The sequence below is a fragment of the Tachypleus tridentatus genome, chromosome 11, assembly GCF_004210375.1.
Source record: "Tachypleus tridentatus isolate NWPU-2018 chromosome 11, ASM421037v1, whole genome shotgun sequence".
NCBI classification, from domain to species: domain Eukaryota; kingdom Metazoa; phylum Arthropoda; class Merostomata; order Xiphosura; family Limulidae; genus Tachypleus; species Tachypleus tridentatus.
In genome coordinates, this window is record NC_134835.1 from 33,883,636 (window position 1) to 33,906,464 (window position 22,829).

A 22,829-nucleotide genomic window follows, 5' to 3' on the forward strand; every position below is an offset into this window, starting at 1 on the left:
TAATCGGACAAAACGCTTCTTTCTAGCCACGAGCGCAATGTTGAGAAAGGGTATTGTTAACGTAAGGCATTGTGAGACACGACTTAATAGATCCTTTACAATAGTAAACGTTTCAGGGTGAATATCCGTTACCTAGGTGATCTTTAAGTGTTGTATCATGGATTCGCTGAATGAAGATTTATTTACTCTATTCAGTAAGCTTCTGCTCGTGACTCCATATATAGTTTTTAATGAATATGCAAACACCATACCTACGTTCTTTAACCGGTCTTATATTATTAACTCGATTCAGGGCCATAAGAAACGGTAGGGCCCTTCAGCCGAGCCACTTTTTTTAATGGTATGTATTGCTATAGCTTATGTATTAGTATTAGAATTTGCCTCTCATTTTTCAGTACATCACGTTGTGCATATGTGCAGTACTTGTGGTTAAAATGACTCAAGATTCAATCTCTAGCAATTTTTAAATCTTTCTGGGGGGATAACCCCCACACACATACACAACGAACTGCAACGTAGTAATGACCTCACCGTTTCTTACAACAATGTGATGAAGTGTTAAACAGAAATAAATTAATGTGAAAAGTATTGGTAATTCTTTTAAAGTTGTAACAGATTTCTTATTACACACTTGTTTGTGACAACGATACATAAATTAGAACATAAGTTTTAAAACGTATGCCGGCATCATTTCACGTGACTATGACAAAACTCTCTTTCCCGCGGTAACACTTAAAATAACGACCAATTACAAACGTACATCGCCACTAACAAAACACGTCATAACAATAATATTTGTCGCAGCAACGCACGTGGAAAACCAAACAGATAATCCCGACATTCTCCTCGTCTTGTTGAAATAAAGCGCAGATTTTCAAGTCGGAACATTCCTACTGTTTATAATTTGTTTGAATGAGAATGTTATAAATACGACAGAATACAAATGTTGATGTATTCCTTCACATAGAAACTATATTATGAAATATTAATTATACATTTATACTTGATATTAGGTTTTTTATATTTTTAATACCGTATTCTTTATCTAGTCACACAGTGAATTTTAAGTATCAAATGAGTGTATTTCAGGCCCACTACGTTTGTCATATCTAACGCCGACAACGTGTTTCATTGTAACACATGACACAAATAAATAGCATCCCAACCATACCCGTGTTTATTGTATCCCAGCTGGCGTGATAAGCACTGGATTGAGCAAAACGCGTCGTAAAAATGGATATGGCGAACATGGTGTACGATTGGAATATTAAGCATTTTTCAAAATTTTGAAAGCCTATTAAGAACGAGAACAAATATATATATAAATTAATCATTTACTTGAGTTGTTAAATATAATATGTCTACTAGATTCTCTACAATCACAAAGAATAATAAACGCGTAAAGATATTCGCTCTTATGGCCTGGTTACTCAAATTTTACGTATATGTTTTAAATAATATACCTTACCTTTCAGTTTAAAAAAGTGATACTTTAATGCAATTAATTTAAGGCGTTTTAATCCATAATTGAAAAAAGAAATACTCTGTTTGTTTATTTTTGAATTTCGCGCAAAGCTACACGAGGGATATCTGCGCAAAAAAAGTAAAGAAATACTAGAGTTTCGAAAACCTGCAGCTACACGTAGATAATAAATATAAGCAAATAGTTAAGTTTTTATTTAATTAAGTATGTCTGTGGACTCACACCGCGAAAAACGAGGTTTCGATACCCGTGGTGGGCAGTGCATAGATAGCCCATTGTGTAGCCTTGTGCTTAATTCAAAACAACAAAAACAACGGACTTGTGACAATAAAAGCTATTATAGAGTAGTTATTTTCGGTAGAATCTTTGTTTGTTTCCTGGTTTAAAATGAACAGAAGAAAGTAAATAAATATTTTTCTTTAGAATACGTTATGTATTAATATTAAATTGATCAAATATAAAACTAAACTACACTTGCAGTTCATTCTTATTTAGCTGTTTGAATAAGAACAATCAGAAAATTCTCACCCTCTCAGCCGTAGGGACATTATAATGTAACGTTCAGTCTCAGATTTCGTTCGTAAAAGAGTAGTCCAAGGGTTGGTGGTGGTTAGTATTGACTAGCTGCCTTCCCTCCAGTCTATCACTACTAAATTAGAAATGATAGACTTAGCTTTACGCGAAATTCAAACCAAACCAGACTTATGCTGGTAGCATACAGTGGAAACCGAAGTTCTAAGTTAGTCAACTATAACTTTGATTTATCCCATTACTGGTGAAATATGGTATTTCTAGAAGCGTATAATTTTCGAACCTAATTATACATATCCTTAATGGCCCTTCGTATTTTGTTACATAAGTATATATATGTGTGCGTATGTCGCTACAAATAATGACCTATTCTTTACGTTTTTTAAACAGTTTTGTAGATTTTGACTTTTGAACGCTAGATTAAAAAAATAGTTATTTGTATACGAATCATAAAACTAACTGCATATGCTTGTGGTTGTACTACGAATACATTTCCTATTTGAAGAAAGTTTCTGCAGATTTAACCTTTCACCTTTGCATATAATGTTCATGACCTTAGGCCTCTTATTATCATAATATTTTGAGGCCAGAGCACCAATCACGCTTATAAACCTGCAGATATCAACCACTGCACGCGGTATACCTTGGAGTGTTTTCTTGACTTTGCATCTTCGAACTATCACGTTTCGAACTTATTTCACAGGTATTTAATTGCTCAAGACCTGTGGTGACCTTAGACCTGTTTATTCTAACGTTTATTTGAGGGCAGAGCAGTAAGCACACTTATAAACACGCAGAAAGAAACGAACGCTTTGTATTATGGAAACTTTTGTATTTTTGACATCTCACCTTTGAACTGTGTTTCTCAGTTCCAAATTATTTCAAAAGTTATTCATTGAATTAGGGCTAGTAAAGCTAAGCCTCTTTGATCTCATGTCACTTCGAGAATGTAGTAAACAGCCCATCTAGATACAAGCAGACGGCACTGAACACTATAAGTTTGTATCAATCAAACCTCGATATTTTGAAAATTGAATGCCAAACTTTTCAGACTGAAAATGACGCTCCTAAACCTAACATTGTTGCATAACCCAGTGAAGGATTATGGCTGACGACTGTTTTCAATCAAGCGAGCTTACCATTAAAATACGTTTCGTACAACGTAGTTATAAACTCTCCTTAATGGGCCTTGACATATTGTTGCATTAACAGATACGTAATTTCAAAATATTAACGTTAAACTACATGAAAATTTCCAGCAATCAAATTTTCTGATATTTGACTCTTCTTTGGCAGGCACTCAATGGAAAGTTGGCACGTGATTTGGTAGCTAATGTGCATACTTAAAGGCATTGATTATCACTTTAAAATATAATTCGATCGATACTCGTACCTTAAGCCTAACGCTAACGTTCTACACTTATTCGTTCACTCCGTTTAGCAAGGAAGTCTGTTTAATGATACTGACAGCCAAGTGATCAATCGTTCGGGAAGATTCTCTGTCTTAACGCAGACAACTGGCGCCCAATCCTTCTAACATCAGAACTGTCAAGTGTAGGAGTTTTAACACCAGTGATGTCACGAACAAAACGGTACATTACCCGAGTGAATGAGGAACACTTTTTCTAACTCCTTTTAAAGGAATTTGATTATTCTCGCCAGTTAAAGAGTATTTATTACCAATAGAATACAGCAGAAAGTAATGTGTTTTTTTAAGCTAACTAATACAGTTTTTCTACAAGCAGAAATACTGGAAACTTTCCAGTTTCTGGCAGTTCATTTCGTCACTCCTCGCCCATTTCGCCCGCATCTGGAAATCATCAAGTAGCATATAATTGGTGCATGAATCAAATATAAGAACTGTAAGACCATACAGGTGCTGGAAAAAGAAAAACCTTCATTGCGTAGATCCCACTCGCATGATGACATCCGTATTGCAACAGAATATTTCAAAACATCACATAAATTATGCTTTCGCAGCTTTTCACGAGAGAAGTGTTGACGGTATTAGACGCAAAGATTCTCGCTATCAAACTGTATAATTTAACATCCATGAGATTTGGTCTGTTTTGAATTTCGCGCAAAACTACGCGAGGGCTATCTGCGCTAGCCGTCCCTAATTTAGGAGTGTATGACTAGAGGGAAGGCATCTAGTCATCACCACCACCCACCGCCAACTTTTGGGCTACTCTTTTACCAACAAATAGTGGGATTGATCATAACTTTATAACGCCCCCACGGCTGAAAGGGCGAGCATGTTTGGTGCGACCGGGATTCGAACCCACGACTTTCAGATTACGAGTCGAACGCCTTAACCCACCTGGTCATGGCGGGCCCCACAGTCATAAGAAATGCTGACAGAACTGTGACTTTTCGTTAGGTGTACCAAGCATTACATTTGTCCCTTGATGATCTGACTTATATGATCACGTAACAAACCATAGTCCTCAGTAAAACAGGACGAACATCTGGTCAACACTTACAACCAATATTTACTTAGCATAACGAACTAGCCGAAGTATCCACTCAATACAATGAATGTCCTCATCCTACCATTATTCGATCAGATGAGATATACCAGAACATGGCTAGAACCTACTGATTGTGGCCTTCTGAGAGTTCGTAAATGGAAATACCGAGTTTAAACGTTATAGTCTAAACGAAAACAAACTACTTTATATTTTAACAAATCGAAGCAATTCTTTACTTTACAATGTCGTAAACGTACATACTTATATATTAGTTCTGCTTTTATATACTCTAGAATCCAGATAGAATTAACTAAAACAGCGAGAGATGGGATGTGTGAGAATTTCTTAGGTTTATCAAAAAAATGAAGACAAAAGGGTTAAGAAACGCCGACTCAGAAGTCGACCAAACACGTAAAAACAAAATGTTGGTCAAATATTCTATTTTTCAATCAAGTTGTAAGGTCAAAACTGTATAAATTACTTACTGTAGTGCGCAGAAGACTGTATATTTCCCAAGAACACAGTATTAACAGGAATCGTATATAAATCATTCTTGATTTACGATCTCAAACATGTTTATAGTTCTAACGGCAATTTATTGTCAGCTTTCATTCTCGTTAGTAAGAGTTTTAACTGTCGAAACTACAAAAGTTTCGTCGTTGTATACCTATCAAACGACGTGGATATAAATACAAGACAGTATTTAAAAAAATATATAACGAAAGAACTCAATTTGACAAACACCATCTCTGTATTTCCGTGCTTACGTTTTGCTAAAGTAATGCATTCTCAGCTGGCTGTGCTCCAGAGAGAAACTTAACAGCCAGGCGCTGTGATATAAATCATTCAAATTGAACTGGAATCCCAACAAATCAGGTAGAATGTGCTTACGTTACCTAAAGTTTATCGTGAACACTCGGAAACTGAGCCGTTTGTATCGTCTTCTCAAGGATCAATTACTTTAGATTCACGAAACTTAATGGCCGTCCTTGTTCCTATTTGAAACAACCTGAATTACTTATTTTATTCAAATTATTTGTTATTTCATTGTTATCCAGTCTCGGAGGCATTTTATTTTCCTAATATCCTTCAGTCTGTTTGTTCTAGTACACGCTGGAAAGAGTGTACAATGGTCGGAACTTGTTATTCTACGATTTTATATTTTTGTCCTAATACAATTTTAGGGAGTAATTTGTCATTTCCAAACAACTTCACAACGGTATCTGTCTTCCAGGTGATATGGAATCGGGCGCCAATCTGAGATCCGGTTGTTGAGAAACACTGGACTTAAAATGGTCAGTTAATAAATGTCATCCGCCGCCAACTCTTGAGCTACTTATGTAAGACGGAGTGTAGAACTTGACAGTCTCTGTTATAATATATTCACTGACAAAAACTATAAAGAATTATGGGTATTTTTTTTCGTGGAAATAGAATACGAATTATCAAACCTTAGATTCACAGTCCAGTTCGCTAATCACTGAGATACGCTCGGCTCCAAGTTTAGAAATAGTTTAGGATTCAATCAGAGTGTTTAAAGACCTGTCCACTACGTTTCGCACACACCTGTCGCCAAATATATCGTAATACACAGGGTTATTAGCCGTACATACTTGAGGTATGCTAAAACTATATGAGACGAGTCGAAATTCCACGGTCAGTTCGCGTTTGTTGTGTAACTAATTCAAGTCAATTTTCTAACAACCACTATTGTGTGATGAAGAACATAAACTATTAGAACTTATCCGTTTGTTTGGATTTAAGCACAAAGCTGTACAGTGGGTTATCTGTGCTCCGCCTTTTGCAAGAATCTAAACCTGATTTTTTAAATATATATAAAGCCTTCGAACTTACTGCTGAACCACCCATTACTAGGGGCCATTACTAGGAATACATTGACACTTATATGACATTTACGTTTTGTTTATTAGTCAGTGTTTCTGTGCTATATGTAGCACATTTCTTTTTGCTTTATATTTACTTTCATTAAACCTTATTGCTCATGATGCTTAAAATACTTTGATTTTAATATTTTGCACCTTTTGACTTGGGAGAGGAATTTACAACAATCCTAAGGCGACCGAACACCCAAAGTGTTTTACTTGGATTATGACCGAAATGATTGTTAACAACGTGGGCGTATGTCGAACTATTGGTTCAGAGCAATTTAATAACAAAATGTTTTAGTTTTCTAGTATATTTATATGCAGAGGTACGTGTTTCCAGTCAGTATCTTATCATTATTTTATAAGCTACTAATTAATTAGTTCTAATCAATAAGTTTCGCTTGCTTTTGATCAGAAATTCTCGGAAATTCCAGCATCATCCAAAGACACCGAACACGTGCCGACATATGATCCATACAGCATAAAAATATGTGATTTCCATCCCGGTAACTTGCAGGGTATAGAAATGCTCATTGGATATTGTTTTAACAAAGAAATGTCTACTTACATCTAGACTGAAACGCATATTCCAATGCAAGTAAACACGTATCCTACCGAAAAACAGAATACGAGAGAGTTAGGATTGCCAAACTGCAAGGAACTGTAATTTTATCGCAATGTGCCACATGCAGATACACAAACCGATGCTAAACTAAAACGAATGGTGCATTTAAGTGCGAACACCTAAGCTGTAGTAAATTACACAAGATAGTGTTTTAATGCTATGTCTCACTTCCAGGTACTAACTGCAGTAATCTACAGTATAAACAGCATTCTACTAATTTATTTTTCATTTTTGTTGAACAAGAATACACGAGCCAGTGTTTGTGTGTACAAACAGTTGTCCACAAAATGGACAATTTTACAAACACTAATATTCTTTGATCCACATATTTCAACTTTTTAAGGAGAGCAACGTTTGTCAAGAGGATTGTACAATGTTTTAACTACAGAACTGATTTTGGTTCATGAAACGTTGGAAAAATTCTCCGATAAACAAATCATACAGGTAATCTAGTACGTTCATGTGTTATTCATATCCTGTGTCGTAACTACTGTATTGGTATATGTATATGAATTAATCAACAATTGATACAATATTGTTATATTCATATCAATTAATCAACAATTATTATAATATTGTTATATTCATATCAATTAATCAACAATTATTATAATATTGTTATATTCATATGAATTAATTAACAATTGATATAATATTCTTATATTTATATCAAGTAATCAACAATTATTATTAATTGTTATTATATGTTATTCATATCCTGTGTCGTAACTACTGTATTGGTATATGTATATGAATTAATCAACAATTGATACAATATTGTTATATTCATATCAATTAATCAACAATTATTATAATATTGTTATATTCATATCAATTAATCAACAATTATTATAATATTGTTATATTCATATGAATTAATTAACAATTGATATAATATTCTTATATTTATATCAAGTAATCAACAATTATTATAATATTGTTATATTTATATGAATTAATTAACAGTTGATATATTCATATCAATTAACCAACAATTATTATAATATTGTTATATTTATATGAATCAATTAACAATTGATATATTTATATCAATTAATCAACAATTATTATAATATTGTTGTTTCTGAGTGAAGCTTGTTAAGTTATTCTTATTGGTTTATTTTTAATCATACAGCTATACAATTGGCTATCTTCACTGTTCTTCACGTGGGTATTATACCCCTAATTTTAGCGTTATAGCCCCCAAAGCTTACCGTTGAATATTCCAATACAATGTCAATGAAGTTTGGTTTTTTTTTCTGGGCAAATTAGAAACAAATAGAAGAATTATGACAAAAGGCTAACATAGAGTTAAACTGTTTGACTTTTAACTGTCCTGTACAGTTTAGTAGTCACGTTAATATGACTTCTACCGCATTAAAGAATCGTTTATTGTAGCTTCATAGTGTATAAAAAACTCATCTCATAATCACAGCTTTTACTAAACTCTACGAAGATATGATATTAAAAAATTACTGTGGAACACGAATCGAGGAGTCACAAAAAGACGACAACCAGAGTGTTTTCTAAAGGCACGCTTGACTTCCATTTTCAAAGGTGAATTTAAAACGTGTAGGAAGATTACAGTGTGAAAACTACTGAAATTATCTTCAGTGACGTCATTCGTATCTATAGCCGATCACCATGACAACGCTATATATATATATATATATATTATTAACCATAGCTTCACAGTTTTTAATCATAGTTTTATGATACACCGAGCATGTAATTAAATGTGTACTCTTATTCCGTTTATGTTTATTAATCGTGACTTTGCACTGTCTTATATGAACTTTGTCTGTACTCACATGACGTCATATTTTATGATGAACTGTGATTAGAGACAGTTTATTCAACAAAATATTTCTTCCAATCACGAAACGAAAGCGACTGTGAAGGAGGATAAAAACAGAAGATCCAATGTTTTACTAGCAATGTTTAATTTTGGTTTTCTTCTTCATATCTATACACACGTGCTTGCACGTGTGTGTGTGTCCATATATACATTTATGGTAAATGTGCATATTTAACGGCTATTATGCACATTAACCAGTGATTTAGAATATGCACATATTTTCTCAAGACTAATGAAGTTTCGCACATTTTGTTTGTTGTTAAATACAGAAATACATAATGGGTTATCTGTGCTGTGTCCACCACGAGTATCGAAACCTGATTTTTAGCGTTAAAAGTCTTCGGATTTACGACTGAGCCAATAACCGGTCAATGTGCGGATTATAACCAGCGGTAATTAGGTTTTGTTTGTTTTTATTTGTTTTTTTTAATATTGCGCAAACCTACATGAGGGCTATCTGCGCTAGCCGTCCCTAATTTAGCAGTGTAAGACTAGACAGAAGGCAGCTAGTCATCATCACCCACCGCCAACTCTTGGACCTCTCTTTTACCAACGAAGAGTGGGATTGACCTTCACATTATAACGCCCCGACGGCTAAAAGGGTGAGCATGTTTGGTGCGACGGGGATTCGAACCCGCGACCCTCAAATTACGAATCGAACGCCTTAACCTCCTGGCCGTGACGTGCCCGGTAATTATGTATGTTAACCACACACTGAACACATTATCCACTGATAATTGTGGAAGTTAACTAGGGCAACAATATACAAAATGTTTCATAGACTCTTAAATGATGTAAATTTTCCAACGATATTGGTATTATGCATAGTAACCAAATAATATGTATGTTCTTCACTTACATGTATTCACCGTAACAGTCACGGTTTACAATGTGACTGATACATTGATTCTTAATTCAATAAATATTTGGAAAGTGAACAATACAGAAGTAGAAACCATGGTCTGTTGACAATAAAACGAGTTTTGCGAGTGTCCAGTAGAATTTGAACAAAGTGCTCAAGTCACATGAACAACTAAACTTTCGACACTCTAAGAGTCACTGTTATTTCCAAGAGATCTTATTCACGATTCGTCAATGCGTTTTTCCGTTTCTAGAATTACTAATCGAGTTAATAATAATAAAATAATATTTAAAAACGAATGCTGGAATATAAACACACCAACCTGTTGACAAATGATTGTTTGTTTTGAATACCGCACAAAGCTACTCGAGGGCTATCTGCGCTAGCCGTCCCTAATTTAGCAGTATAATACTAGAGGGAAAGTAGCTAGTCATCACCACCCATCGCCAACACTTGGGATACTCTTCTACCAACGAATAGTGGGATTGACCGTCACGTTATAACGCTCCCACGGCTGAAAGGATGAGCATGTTTGGTGCGACCATGATTCGAACTCGCAACCCTCGGATTATGAGTCGAACGCCTTAACACGCTTGGCCATGCCAGGCCGTTGACAAATGAGAACCGGAAACTATTTTTAAACTCACAATGGCAATTTTAAAATAAGACACAAAAACAAACACAAACAGTTAAGACTGTATTTGCCAATTTTAAGCACGCTGAAAGCCTAACAGAATTTCGGAGTAATTTGCTTGCTTGTAAAATTTCGCGTAGAGATACTCTAGAGCTATCTACATTAACCGTCCCCAATTTTGACGCGAAAAACTAAAATCAAGGCATCCATTACCCAAAGCCAACTGGCGGGCCACTCAAGCTGAATAGCGAGGTTTGGCCGTCGCTCTCATAATGATCCTCACTACTCCAAAGATTGGGGCGTAATTTTTGGGACGCGAGCCACAAAACTTCGGAAACATAGTCCCTTTTAATGCATAATTTGAAGGGTGAAACACAAGACTAGGCCTAAACGAATCGTCTCCCTCTCGGTTTACTATATTTCAACAATTAAAAAAAAAATAAAATAAAATAAGTTTAACAAAGTTCGTAAGATAAAACTCGCCTATACATAATTTTAAATAACACTTTTGGTCTTTTAACACGGAAGGTCATGACAGTCTTCTAGAAAGTCCCACATGACCCACCGATGAGTCATGCTCCATGTTCTTTTTAAAGGGCCACTTACTGGCTGACACACAATGGCAACATGTACACTCTTCCTAAAAAAAGTAATTGTAAAATAACTAGTGGGACCCTGGAAAGTATCGACAAAATAGGCTTGGGAGCCAATGTGTAAAGTAATACTATTTCACATCAACAGGTACGAACAAAACCACCATATACATGTATAGCCTGAAAATCAAGATACAACGTTATCTGACACTGTGGAAGAACATATAACTCGATCTATATCTAGTTGACCGTTTTTGTTGTCCTGTAATGTATAAATAAACATAGTTGCAGAAAGAAACGTAGTTGATAGTATAAGAAAATTTATATATATATATAAGTGTACTTGTCCAAACCTTCATCTATGTTTAACAGAAGAAGACAATGGTTGGGAATATCCTACTTGTAGAATTTTCAGCTTTTATACATATATATATGTATTATAAGTGTATCTGTCAAACATTTACTTATTTTTGGCAGAAGAAGACAGTGGCTGGAAATATTTATTGATTCTCACCTGTTGTTCCTTTCTCTTCTGATATATAATTGTAGCAACTTAACTTTGCTAAACAGTATCAAAGCCATGTAGGTAGATAGATAGATAGAATAGATAGGTGGATGCTTTTGAATGAAAACTTATTCAATTATACATGCTTGAACCAAATACAAATTTATCATATGAACAGAAAAACCTTGTCCATAATTACGTTATAGATTGTCATTAAACACTCTTTACGAATATATATGCCCACCCACTAGTGATACAGCAGCATGTCTGCGAACTTGTACCACTTGAGACCGAGTTTCAATATTCGTGGTGGGCGGAGCACAGATTGTGTATCTTTGTGCTTAACTTCAAAACAAACAAACAGGTATATATATATATATATTCGTACACATTACATACACGTGTTTGGTTTTTTTTATAATGCAACTAATTATAATATGTACATTATCCTTTAAATAGGTAGTTAGAGGTGAAAGGCTCAGATAGATAGAGATAGAAATCTGTAGAACACTCCCTAAAAACGTTTTTGTTGCTTTACATATTGAGGGTTGCTTCCTCTGTACTAAACTTTTTGAAGTCGAACATCACAGACTCGTTTCCAAGGTTGTTGTTTCACTCGAAATTGTTTGTAGATTTGAAAGACAGTGAGCGACAATTAATTTTTAGGAAGAAGACATAAAGAATACAAAATGCGGAGATAAAACGCCATTCGAAACCCATTTCATTTGATCTTTTCTTTTTACATTGATAGTATAGAATAAAGTTTCCAAACACTGATTTTCTATATCCAACCCAATAAAAACTTTCAAATTTCTAGTTAACAACAAGAAACAGCTTGTACGACGTTTAAATAATTTCGAATATCATACCTGAATGTGCGAGTTAATTTGACGAGTTATCAAATACGTACTGTTGAAATTGTAAGTATTTTATATTAATAAAAGAAACTTTTAAACGAATTAAAGCGATATCAACGCATGATTATTTGAAGAAATCTCAATCTTCTAATGTGATTTCACACACTGAAGACGCAATTCAGCAAGGCTGTAGTTGTTTGGTTCGAATTTCGCGCAAAGCTACACGAGGACTGTCTGGACAAGCCATCTTTAATTTACCAGTGTAAGATTAGAGGGAAGGCAGCTAGTTATCACCACCCACCGCCAACTCTTGGACTACTCTTTTACGAACGAATAGTGGGATTGACCATCACATTATAACGCCCCCACGGCCGAATGGGCGAGCATGTTTGGTGTGACGAGGATTCGAACCTGTGAACCTCAGATTACGAGTCGAACGCCCTAACCACCTGGCCACGCGGTGGGGCCCCAAGACTGTAATAGCTACGAGCTTGTTAAAAATATTTTTACTTTTAAACAAGGGCTGATAGTTAGCATGCCCAACAGAAGGATCGGTAGTTCACCACCCTTTACTGCAAGGTCGTATTCCAAATATCTTGGAATCTTAGGTGCATTATAAGAGGGACTGACTATTCGATTACAATACATCAAGAACTAGGGGGGGTGATGTTGACTAGCTTCCTTCCTTGTGTTTACTTCGTCAGTTCAAAATTAGGCATAGCTAACGCAAATAAACTTCGAGTAGCGAGGAGCAAACATCTGGAACAGTTATTACTAAATTGCTCTCGTGACGGTTAGTAAACTAATTAACAACTCTGAAATATTAGCGTATAAGAAATATCAACACAGAGTAATTTTTGCTTTCGATTTCAACATATTCATAACGAAGGAAATAAAACACAGAAAGAAACAAAGAACGAACACGAAGTTATAAACCTAACGTTTAGGTTAACGGATTTAAACCTTATGTTATAACGAATTCACAGAATTACAATCGTTCAACCGTTACCGGCCGAGTTTCAGTTCAGATACACATTCCACCAGTTTTGTACATGTATGTATATTGATTGAACATGTATATATATTTACTTTCATAATCAATGGTCTAAAGTGCAACTGGTTTAAGAAATTGCAAGAAATTCCACTAAGAAATCACTCAACTGTTGGAAGTGATGTTGTCATGGCAATTTAAATATCTTTCCTCTAAATCTGATCGTACATATATTTACTGTAGAATTTATGAAACGAGAATGTTGCATAAAGATCGCATCTTTCCAGAACCTCGTATATCATAAATTGATACTGTATTATCCTATCTTTATCTTCACTTTTTAGGCACATACAAAAAAATTAAACGAATTTTTCTTTCTTATGTGCCTAAAAAAATGAAGATAAAATACAAAAAGATTATTGTAAACCAAATGTAATTGTCTATAACTAACAACTTGAAAGCAAATAAGGCAAATGTCGAGCTTTCTTCTTTTTATGTATTGCTTAATTTTTAAAATTTTTAACTGACCAGCCTCATTAGACTTTTGACAATAATGACAAGCCATCTTCGGCCCAGCATGGCCAGGTGGTTAAGACGTTCGACTCATAATCTGAAGGTCGCGGTTTCGAATCCCCGTCGCACCAAACATGCTCGCCCTTTCAGCTGTGGGGGCGTTATAATGTTACAGTCAATCCCACTATTCGTTGGTGGAAGAATAGCCCATGAGTTGGCGGTGAGTGATGATGACTAGCTGCCTCCCCTCTAGTTTTACACTGCTAAATTAGGGACGGCTAGCGCAAATAGCCCTCGAGTAGCTTTGCGCGAAATTCAAAAACAAAACAAACAGCTTTAATTTTGTCGGTGTGTTGAAATCAAACGAACATAGTCTTTGCTCTTTATTTGCTTCTAACAACAAAACTGTTTACTATTTGGCTAACAGTTATGTAGTGTCAAGAGAATTGGCGAAGTTTATAACTGTTACTAAAGCTTACATTACATCTAAAGCTTTTGACTGCAAAATTTCAAGTGCTTACCTAAGGGGTTTTTGTTGCACATGCCACGCGAAAGACAAAGTAAAGGCTTCCAATAGAAAGTAGGAACCATAACTTAAGGTGTAAAATTAGATATTGCGTGTTTTTTATCTCTATGGCAGCTATTCCAGAGTAGTATCTTCATTGCTTGTCTAGCACTTTCTATTATGAACTTACGTCACCTGAAACATTGCCTCTATGTAGTCTCTACAACTCGAAGGTTAGTTAGTGCTCTCCATAGAATAGTACTGGCAACCCCCCAGATATTATTCACCACGTACTGGTTATTTCGTACTGGCAACCCCCCAGATATTATTCACCACGTACTGGTTATTTCGCTCTCCCAACTGTTAATAATAATTTTTAAAAAATCACGTGACTTAATAGTCGCTTGTTAATTACCGATATGTTCATAAGCTAGTAAGTTTGAAATATCTGTGTAGGTTTGTATTTTTGTCCTTACAGTTAATCACACGTTTCTCTATATCATTCATTCTTGACTTCACACACACACACACACGTTCTGTAATTTCATCTACGATTTGGTGTCGAACCCAATAATTAACTTGTACACACAAAATTCTACGGCTATTCATTGTTAAGTGTCCACGAAAATGTTAATTTCTATTTCGTAACATTTACTACTGCCTGAAACGATACGAGGGTATAAATACAACAGCAGTTTTTCCTTATATTGTTCAAAGGCACAACGTGTGAACACATTTTACACAGTATTGTTGTCAACACTTGTTAGCTCTAACATACGGCCCCCAGTGGCTCAGCGGTACGTCTGCTGATTTACAACGCTAAAAACCGGGTTTCGATACCCGTGGTGGGCAGAGCACAGATCGCCCATTGTGTAGCTTTGTGCTAAATTCTAAATAATCAATTACTGTTCTATTTATTCTGTGTGCCTTCGTGTATATAGCTGAAAATCAAAAATGACTTACAACTGTTGAGTTAAGTATCTGAGGTTCCTAACTACGTGTACTTATTGTTTAGCATAAGATGTGATTACACAGACATAGAGAATTCTTATTTATCAACATTAAATTCCAATTTCGCCGAAGAATAGCGTGTAGTTTACATGTACAAAGAACAACATTGACTACGTGCGAAGTTTCCAACTGAAAGTCTTTGATTTTGATGTACAGCAAACCTCACGGTCTTTCGAATTAAGACCAGTCAGATTATTGGGTAAAGCGCGTAACTTTGGATTAACTGTAACTGCGCGCAGAAATATAATTGAACGTGCGTCATGACACTTGACGCAGGCTGTGATGTATTTGATTTTAAGCAAAAAGCCACGCATTGGGTTACCTATGACGTATGTATACACTGCATCGAACATCACATTTTATATTTTATGAGCATTTAAGTTTAACGGTGAGCTACTCCATTCGGGTGGGGTAACACAGACTAAAAAATTCAGTACTACAACTACTACTACAGTGGATTTCCGTTAAAATAGAAATTCGAAAAAATACTGAACATTTTTAGGGTGGGGATATGAGCGTGCGTGTGTGGGAAACGTGTGAACAATCACTTTGCTGCGAAGACATAGCAGCAACTGAAAAATCTAAGATTAAAAAAGGCTTTATATCCCCTTAACTGATATGTGAAAGATCGAAAATAACTACAAAAAAGTACATTAGATAAAGAGAAACGAATATTTCAAGATTGGTTTGCAAAGAAAGAGAACGAGAATGTTCTTAAAGCAGAGGGTAACTGTCTACTTATTGGTTCATTAAGATGGTCACTGTCTGCTTATTGGTTAATTAAAGATGATCACTGCCTGCTTATTGGTTCATTGAGATGGTCACTGTTTGCTTATTGGTTCGTTAGAATAGTCAAACATCTTAGCAGCTATATAATAATTAAACAATGATATATGTGCATTAAATGTGATAGAGCAATCATCATAGGCTTTAGCAACAAGATCAGTTGACAAAACATTTACCTATTACACCATTGGTTCTGAATTGTTTGTTATACTGTATCCACAGTTATCAAGTCAACTCTATAAAATACTATAATAACACAAGGTTTTCCGGCACTTGTCTGAAATATTTAACAAGACCAGCAATAGAGTAATTACTCAATAGGTGGCTTTAAAAGTTGACATCTAGATAACACCAGTTTGTTAAATCAAAAACGTCGAGAGTATACAATATACAATATACAAATATAAAACTGCAAACAGCTGTTTTACTTGACGTTGTCATTGATAACATAAGCGTTGGCATGTTCTTAAAAACATGTGACCATCATCTACCTTCTGACAGTCCCTACGTGTCCTGTTCTTAAAAAAATGTGGCCATCCTTTTCCATCTGACAGTCCCTACTTGTCCTGTTCTTAAAAACATGTGGCCATCATCTACCTTCTGACAGTCCCTACGTGTCCTGTTCTTAAAAACATCTGGCCATCCTTTGCCATCTGACAGTCCCTATGTGTCCTGTTCTTAAAAACATGTGGCCATCCTCCACCTTCTGACAGTCCCCACGTGTCCTGTTCTTAAAAACATCTGGCCATCCTTTGCCATCTGACAGTCCCTATGTGTCCTGTTCTTAAAAACATGTGGCCATCCTCCACCTTCTGACAGTCCCACGTGTCCTGTTCTTAAAAACATCTGGCCATCCTTTGCCATCTGACAGTCCCTACGTGTCCTGTTCTTAAAAAAATGTGGCCATCCTCCACCTTCTGACAGTCCCTACATGTCCTGTTCTTAAAAACATGTGGCCATCCTCTACCTTCTGACAGTCCTACTTGTGCTCCTCTTAAAAACATGTGGTTATACTTCTCTTTATGACTGAAACATATGTAGCCACACTCTACCTTCTGATTCAGAAACATGTGGCCAGACTCCACCTTCTGACAATTGCTATTTGATCTGGATGTCTGTTAAACAGTGAGAAGAGAAGGAAGACCTTGTTAAGAGAAGAACACCTGCCAATTTCCTGTCGACTACGGATTTGTTTTCCTTTCATTTCCTATTTAATTACATGTCACCCATCTCCTGTGCTTTTCTACTTGTGAGCGCTGTAAAAAAAACGAGGTTATAAAAATCGTTTAGTAGCAACATACCACGATGACAGAGTGGATGAATCTTGTTACTGGGCGCTCTATAGTAGACAAACTACACAAACCTGTCAGACAACCTTCTTCATTACACAGTCAATATTTTCTTCGTAATACATTGATGAACCCTGTATTGGTTTAATAAAGGCGGTCATTTTCACTTTATCGTCTTTGTATTTTTAACTTACTAAGTAATATGTCCAACTTATTGTTATTAAGAATGAAAAAAACACATTAAATTATTTGCACATCATAACAACAAAAACAGCCTTCAATAAAATATACGAGATCAAAGTGTAATACAAAATTACAAGACGTTTTCAAAAAATCGAAAGAATTGCTAAATATCGTTAGAACTTCAGCTATTTATCAATTTAATTATATCTTAAGCCTTATTCATTTATTTTCTATCTGCCTTTGTTCTTCCTTTGCTTGGCCTGGCATGGTCATTGGGTTAAGGCGTTCGACTCGCAATCTGATAGTCACGGGTTCGAATCCCGGTCGCACCAAACATGCTCGCCCTTTCAGCCGTGGGGGCGTTATAATGTGACGGTCAATCCCACTATTCGTTGGTAAAAGAGTAGCCCAAGTGTTGGGGTGGGTGGTGATGACTAGCTGCCTTCCCTCTAGTTTTACACTGTTAAATTAGGGACGGCTAGCGCAGATAGCCCTCGTGCAGCTTTGCGCAAATTTCAAACAACAACAACCTTTCGTTTACAACTTTCGAGTTTATAATCTTATTTTGTCTTCTTTACGTCCCCCGCTGGTACAGTGGTAAGTCTTCGGATTTACAACACTAAATTTAGAGGTTCGATTCTCCTCGGTGGACTCAAGAGATACGCTAATGTGGCTTTGCTAGAATAAAACCCACACACACACGCTCTCCTTTATAATTAAGTCTTTTCAGCTCACGTAAAGTTTAAGTAAGAAGTCTGTCTTCCAAGAAATTCGTACAACAGTTACATCTCATCTTCGTATAGTGAGGCCCGTCACGGCCAAGCGTGTTTAGGCGTGCGAATCGTAATCTGAGGGTCACGGGTTCGAATCCCGGTCGCACCAAACATGCTCGCCCTTTCAGCCGTGGGGGCGTTATAATGTGACAGTCAATCCCACTATTCGTTGGTAAAAGAGTAGCCCAAGTGTTGGGGGTGGGTGGTGATGACTAGTTGCCTTCCCTCTAGTCTTACACTGCCAAATTAGGGACGGCTAACCCTGGAGTAGCTTTGTGCGTAATTCAAAAAACAAACAAACAAACTTTACATAATTATCATTTCCAGTTTATAACGTTATGGAGAAAGGGCGAATAAAATTAGCAATTAGATAATTTTTATCACGTTGTAATAAAACGATGCAAACTCGACCTTTGTTACTTGAATGGCAAGCGGTAAATTTACAGATTTAAGTTAAAGAACGAAAGACGTTTGTGGTTTCACAGCGGTTTTGCACGAAATAATTTGGTTTAATTTTTACCACTTGAAACTACGAGTATATGAAACTTAGCTACCCCCTTTCTGCCTTTACAAAACTAATAGGACATGTTTAGTTATACATTGTTAAATAGTCCACCAGTTCTCGAATATTCTCGATATCAAAATGAAACACAGTTTTGCAGCAACACAATAGTTAAAACACGTGCATTCATCACAACATTACAAAATATATTGTTCTTGAGAAACGTGAACGTTAAGACTGATGTGAATTAGAGATAAAACGAAAAGGATAAGGGAGGGAGGACTCTGGCGAACTTGGACTTCCAGCTATGTATTTATATAACGAATTCAAAACCCCACCTCGCTTTAAACTAGGAAGGAGGTGGGAGGGAGGACTCTGGCTAGTTGGGATTTTCAGAACTGTATTTATATAAAGAAGTTAAAACCTCAACTAGTTTTAAACTAGAAAGGATGTGGGAGGGAGGACTCTGGCTAATTGGGTTTTCCAGGCTTGTATTTATATAAAGAAGTTAAAAGCTCAACTAGCTTTAAACTAGGAAGGATGTGGGAGGGAGGACTCTGGCTAATTGGGTTTTCCAGGTCTGTACTTATATAAAGAAGTTAAAACCTCAACTAGTTTTAAACTAGAAAGGATGTGGGAGGGAGGACTCTGGCTAATTGGGTTTTCCAGGCTTGTATTTATATAAAGAAGTTAAAAGCTCAACTAGCTTTAAACTAGGAAGGATGTGGGAGGGAGGACTCTGGCTAGTTGGTTTTTTCCAGGTCTGTACTTATATAAAGAAGTTAAAAGCCTAACTAGAGTTAAACTAGGAAGAATGTGGGAGGGAGGACTCTGGCTAGTTGGGTTTTCCAGGTCTGTATTTAGATAAAGAAGTTAAAAGCCTAACTAGAGTTAAACTAGGAAGAATGTGGGAGGGAGGACTCTGGCTAGTTGGGTTTTCCAGGTCTGTATTTAGATAAAGAAGTTAAAAGCCTAACTAGAGTTAAACTAGGAAGAATGTGGGAGGGAGGACTCTGGCTAGTTGGGTTTTCCAGGTCTGTATTTAGATAAAGAAGTTAAAAGCCTAACTAGAGTTAAACTAGGAAGGATGTGGAAGGGAGGACTCTGGCTAGTTGGGTTTTCCAGGTCTGTATTTAGCCTCTAAGTTTATATATTTGGTTAAGAAAAAAAGCATGAAACCTGCAGAAATTTCTTCTTCTTTCTCCATTTTTTAGGCACCATATTAAACAGACACTTTCTCCTTTAGTTCTAATAACATAACATTAGAATTCATCGTCAGGTATAAATTCTTCATGAGTTTAACGAGCTATGTCGTAGTTTTAGATAGTTATCCAACAAAGAATGTTGCTGTTAAGCTCTGAATACAAACGTAAGCTTCATCTAAAGAACTCATATTTAAATCATGTGCTCAATATTAATGTTGACATTTTAACACGTCGACGTCACAACTCCAGCAAAAATAGCATATTTAATGTTTCGAAATTAACTTTTCTGCTTGGGACCGAATTTGGTCTAGTGATTACGTCTCATAATCTGAGGGAAGTAAGATTGAAATCCGGAGTTAATCCTGCTTTCATTTCAGCCATGGGGGCATTTAATGCAATGGTCAATCCCATTATTCGTTGGTAAAGAGTAGTCCAAAAGCTAAAAGTTGACGGTGGACGCTGCTGGTCAGTTGACCCTCTCTGTAGTCGATAGTTCAGAAGTAGAGATGGTGGCAAATAGCTGTAATAGTTTTGTCATAATCAAACAAACAAGCTTTTCTATTTCTAAAAAAGGCTCCCCTAGAACAGCGGTAAGTCTCCGGAATTACAACACTAAAATCAGAGGTTCGATTCCCCTCGGTGGACTTAGCAGATAGCCCGATGTGGCTTTACTATAAGAAAACACACACATTTCTAAAAGGGGGTGAAAATATTGTCATAAGTAAACTAGCAAAGCAAAGTGTAATTAGTTTTTCGGGGGGTGTCAAACATTATACCACAAATTGATATCTGGCCAGGAAAATGCCAAAAGAGTTTGTTTCCTAATAACTCAAAACACTCTTCGATTCTCCATTTTTCCCAAACTTGTGTAGCAAACATTAAAGATGAAGAGTCCGCCGGTTGGGCCTAATCTTTCATCCGTTATTTCCAGATTATGTGTTTCACTTATGTACTGAATATCTACAATAATGGCCTATTGTAAAAGAAATGATCGTAAAATTGAATAAATACTCTTTGCAGGACACTAGTCTTCGACACCACACGTGGAGTCTCCATTGTGAGGCGATGCACAATTCGACGTGACGTGACAACGAATGAAACAGTTTTTGTGTCTCTGAAGGCTTACCTACTTCCCCTCTGGCCGATTGGGTAATCAAACAAATCAGCTGCCCTTGTTATGATCCCACCTGGCACGTGCATGGCGGTATTTCAAAAAGGAGAAAGAGAGAGAGAGAAAGGAAGAAAAAAAAGCAAAGACAAGCGCCACGCGACTCTAGTTTTGAAACCTTAGATAAGACCAGTCCTTGTGATACGGTGAAAGACTAAACAGGGACTATTTTTCTTCCTGGCTAAAGAGAACGTTGTTCAGTGCGACACGCGCAAAGTATAACTTATGAAATATTGTTTTGTGCTCTCTCTTTTATGTTCCCCCAACTCCTGAGGGGGGTAAAGAGAGAGTTTAAGAACTTACGAAACTCAAAGCTTGGGCTCGATTCTCACAGCGGGCTGCATGATGGTAGCCCATTTTGTAGCTTTGCGCTTATAAAACAACAGTAAGAACTTTTTAATTACAGTGTATATCAGTCAGATCAATGGTAGTTCACGGACTTATGTCACTTACATTCGAGGATCGACTACCCGCGACTAATAGTCCATTGTGCAGTTGCTAACACAGATAAACAAATATATTCTGTTTTCTGTTTAGTCACGTTTAATTAAAAGTAATTCAAGATTACAGTTCAAAATATCGTTACTATCTTAAGGCACTGAGTCGCTAAAACCATTCTAATCTTTATAAGTAAAAATGTAATAAAAATGTATTAATTAGCTAAACTAGTTAATTAATTTTTTCACTCTACGCTTGCTCTAATCAGAAGTTAATATTCATTAAAAAGCAAAGAACCAATGACAGAGTCGAATGCATTTCATGTCAGTTGGTTTGTTTTTTTATTTTCGCGCAAAGCTACTCGAGGGCTATCTGCGCTAGCCGTCCTTAATTTAACAGTGAAAGACTAGAGGGAAGGCAGCTAGTCATTACGACCCACCTCCAACTCTTGGGCTGCTATTTTACCAACGAATAGTGGGATTGACCGTCACAGTTAACAATAAATACAATTAAAACCCAAACATAAAAGTGGGTGTTTTCTTGAAACTAGCATCTATTCCAGCTAAGATTTTCCGTTAGCTCTCAAGTAATGAATGAAGTTGATGTATTCATATTAAACACAGGTGTCAGTATTGTCTCTGTTCAGTATGGGAATCAATATCTTTTTTTTTTTTTTTTTCACTGAGCAAACAAGCAAACACACGCACATGCCACCATTCTCTTTGCTTGGAAAATAAACAAAGACCGTTCTACATTTGACCTTTGTGGTCATGAAAATTACTAAGTATTCTCTTTTTCTCTAACGACCAAACATTAAACGTCCCTCCTTCTCAGTAGCACAGCGGAATGTCTGTTTTGTTTGTTTTTGAATTTCGCACAAAGCTACACAATAAGCAATCTGTGCTGTGTCCATCACCGGTATTAAAACTCAACGCTTAGCGTCATAAGCCGACGAGCCACTGAACAATTCATGTACATGTAAATACTAACAAACAGGCCGTATTTGGTATTTATTACAGTGAAATACAAAATACGCTGGTCTCTCACTTATGTCTCTAGAGGACTCGTGTACATGTAAATGTTTATAAACGCTGTATTTCAATGAAATACAAAATACCTTATTTTCTGACATGTTTCTGGGTGATTCGAACTTGTAAATG

At 36.2% G+C, this 22,829-nt stretch overlaps 1 protein-coding gene across 7 annotated transcripts in view; it reads right to left on the minus strand.

The window, feature by feature from the left end:
• LOC143231894 (uncharacterized) overlaps positions 1-22,829 on the minus strand; it is a 137,931-nt gene that overhangs the window by 105,607 nt on the left and 9,495 nt on the right. The window contains exon 2 of one of the 7 annotated variants that reach the window (XM_076466682.1): positions 2,012-2,132. The exons of 4 other annotated variants lie outside the window; for them this stretch is intronic. The gene's annotated coding sequence lies outside the window, so the exon portion shown is untranslated. Of the gene's footprint in view, positions 1-2,011; positions 2,133-3,407; positions 3,618-22,829 lie in introns of those variants that run through there. 2 more of the 7 variants (XM_076466685.1, XM_076466683.1) reach the window with 2 other exon arrangements.